This window comes from Pteropus vampyrus, unplaced genomic scaffold, assembly GCF_000151845.1.
Source record: "Pteropus vampyrus isolate Shadow unplaced genomic scaffold, Pvam_2.0 Scaffold434, whole genome shotgun sequence".
In the NCBI taxonomy this organism is placed as follows: domain Eukaryota; kingdom Metazoa; phylum Chordata; class Mammalia; order Chiroptera; family Pteropodidae; genus Pteropus; species Pteropus vampyrus.
The window spans coordinates 850,116-853,701 of record NW_011889215.1 but is presented as its reverse complement, the minus strand read 5'-3'; the positions used below and the strand labels follow the sequence as shown (position 1 = coordinate 853,701).

The 3,586-nt window shown below is 31.0% G+C and overlaps 1 protein-coding gene across 1 annotated transcript in view; it reads left to right on the top strand.

The window, feature by feature from the left end:
- The window catches only part of SPIRE1 (spire type actin nucleation factor 1), a 207,688-nt gene that overhangs the window by 149,463 nt on the left and 54,639 nt on the right, over window positions 1–3,586 (top strand). The window lies entirely within an intron of this gene.

Below are 3,586 nucleotides of genomic sequence, written 5' to 3'. Positions count from 1 at the left end.
TTTATCTCTTCTCTGATTTTTATCATTTCCTTTCTTGTGCAAGCCATGGGTTTTGTTCATTCTTAGATCCTTAAGGTATAGAGTAAGGTTATTGATTTGAGAGTGTTCAAGATCTGTCTTCTTTTTCTAATGTAGATGTCTGCAACTATTACTTTCCCTCTAAGTACTGTTCTCACTGCATTTCATGTGTTTTTTATGTTGTGTTTTTATTTTCATTTATCTCACAGTATTTTATTATTCCACTCATAATTTTCCCTTTGACCTGCTTGTTAGGATTGTGTTTTTTAGATTGTATATACTTGTGAATTTTTACGTTTTCCTTCTATTGATTTCTTTCATTTATTTGTGATTGGAAAACATACTTTATATGATTTCAGTCTTTTTAGTTTATTGAGACTTGTTTTAAGGCCTAACATACGGAGAATGTTTCGTGTACATTTAAGAAAATGTGTATTCTGCTGTTGTTGTTAGTTGGTTTGTTTAGTTGATTTATGGTGTTATTCAGGTCCTCTCTTTTCTTATTGAACTTCTGTGTAGTAGTTGGATTATTGAAGTCTCCAACTATTATTGAATAACTGTCTTTTTATACTTTCAGTTCTGTTTGCTTTATATATTTTGGAGCTCTGTATTTTGGAGCATATATATTTATAATTGTTATATTTTCTTGATGTGTTGACCCTTTTATCAATATATAATGTCTTTTTTTTTGTTTGTTTCTTGTGACAGTTTTTCTCTGAAAGTCAATTTTGTCTGATATTAATGTAGCCACCCCATCTTTCTTTTGGTTACTAATTTACATGGAATGTCTTTTTCCATTCTTTCACTTAATCATGTCTTTGAATCTAAAGTGAATCTCTTATAGACAGCATATAATTAGATCCTGTTTTCTTTTTCCTTTCTGCTAATTTATTTCTTAATTGGAGAGTATTCTCTTTACATTTAAAGTAATTGTTGATAAGAAAGGACTTCTGCCTTTTGCTGTTTATTTTCTATGTTTTGGATCACTTTTGTTCTTCAATTTCCTCATTGCTGCCTTTTTTAGTGATTTTTTTTTTTTCCTATTGTACTGTTTTGATTCTTTTCTCATTTATTTTTCTGTGGACTTTTTAGCATTTTTCTTAGTGGTTACCTGGAGATTATAATTGATAACTTCATAATAATCAAGATTGAATTAATGCCAGATTAGTTTTAATAGTGTACAAAAATGCATTTTTAAATAGTGTATTGCCCCATTATGTTACAGTTGTCATCAGTTATGTCTAATTTATAATTTGCATGCCTGTTATTGGATTATTGATTTCTCATTTTTGTTTTATACATTTCTCATTTTTGTTTTATACATTGGCCTTTCAATTGTATTGGAAAAATAAAAGGATAATTACATACCAAAGTGCAACAACATTGGCTTTTATACTTATGTAGCTAAGTTTACCATTCTTCTTTTTTTTAATCATTTTTATTTTTTAATTACAGTTGACATGCAATATTATATTAGTTCCAGGAGTGCAACATACTGCTTAGACATTTATATAACTGATGAAGTGATCACCTCAATAAGTCTAGTAGTCATCTGACATCATACATAGTTATTACATTATTGACTATGTTCCCTATGCTATGCTCTACATCCTTGTGACTGTTTTTGTAACTGGCAATTAGCACATCTTAATTTCTCCCCCTTTTTCATTCATTCTCCCAGCAACCCTTTCATCTGGCAACCATCAAAATGCCCTCTATGAGTTTGTTTCTGTTTTTGTTTATTTTGTTCTTTAGATTTCACATATAAATGAAATGACATGACATTTGTCTTTGTCTAACTTCACTTAGCATAATAGGTCCATCTATGTTGTTGCAAGTGACAAGATTTCTTTTTTTATATAGTTGAGTAGTATTTCACTGTATATATGTACCACCTCTTTATCCATTTATCTATCAATGGACACTTAGGTTGCTGCCATATCTTGGCTATTGTAAATAATATTGCATAAACATAGACATGCATTTGTCTTTTTGAATTAGTTTATGGGGTTTCTTCAGATAAATAACCAGAAGTGGAATTATTGGATCCTACTTTGTCTCTTATTAAGGCCTTTGTTTTAAAGTCTGTTGTCTGATATAAGTATTGCTACCTCAGCTTTTTTGTTTCTATTTTTGTGAAATATCTTTTTCTGTCTCGTAACTTTCAGTCTGTATGTCTGTCTTTTTTTTTTTAATTAGAGTTGACATTTAATATTGTTTTATATTAGTTTCAGGTGTAAAGCATAGTAATTACAGTAATTACAGGTATACAGGCCTTTTACCTCCTTGGTTAAATTTATTTCTAGGTATTTTATTGTTTCTGATTCAACTGTAAGTGGGATTGTTTTCTTGATTTCTCTTTCCGATAGTTCATTATTGGTGTGTAAAAATGCAACCAACTTCTCAATGTTAATTTTGTGTCTTGCTACTTTACTGAAGTGATTTATCAGTTCTAAGTTTTTTGGTGTAATCTTTGGGGTTCTCTATATATGGTATCATGTCATCTGCAAGTAAGGACAGTTTTACTTTTTCTTTTCCAATTTGAATGCTTATTTTTTTCTTGTCTCACTGCTATGGCTAGAACTTCCAATACTATGTTGAATAAAAGTGGTGAAAGTGGACATCCTTGTCTCATTCCTGATCCTGGGGGAAAAATAAAAAGGAAAACACTTTTTATTTTTCCCCACTGAGTACGACATTAGCTGTGGGTTTGTCATATATGGCCTTTATTATGTTGAGGTATGTTCTCTCTTTGCTGAGAATTTTTGCCATAAATGGATGCTAGATTTTATCAACCACTTTTTCTGCATCTACTAATATGATTATGTGATTTTTAACTTTAAATTTGTTAATGTGGTGTATCACATTGATTTTCGGAGACTGAACCAGCCTTGCATCCCAGGAATAAATCTCACTTCATCATGGTGTATGACATTTTTAATGTTTTGCCGAATTCGATTTGCTACTATTTTGTTGAGGATTTTTGCCTCTACATCCATCAGGGATATCAGCCTATAATTTTCTTTTTTGTAATGTCTTCGTCTGGTTTTGAAATCAGGGTAATGGTGGCCTTGTAAAATGAGCTTGGGAGCTCAGAAGGAGGGCTCAACGTGCATTATATAAAGACTGAGACCCTTCTCTTCTCCTTCAATTATATACCAAGTCTACAGGTGAAATTGCAATCTTATTTAATATTGCATTTCTTAATGAGTAAGGTCAAACATCTTTTTAAATGTGTTTTAGGCAGTATGTATGATGCTTAAGAGTGTTGACTCTGGAAGTATGGTAACTGTTTGAATATTAGTCCTGCCATTAACTCTGTAGCATTGGGGCATGTTACTTTACTTCTATATGCCTTAAATTTCTCATCTTTGGAACAGAGGTAATAGTACCTATACCATAGGGTTGCTGCATAGGTCAAATGAGAATTTTTTAAAAGTTCTAAGGTAAAAAGTTCTCTAAGAAGTGTTTGGAATATAGTTAGGATTATGCTGTTTTTTTTACTTGTAGTTGTTTTATGTCTTTATTGCATTTTTTGTTGTTTTAGTCTTATTGTTTGTAACTGCTG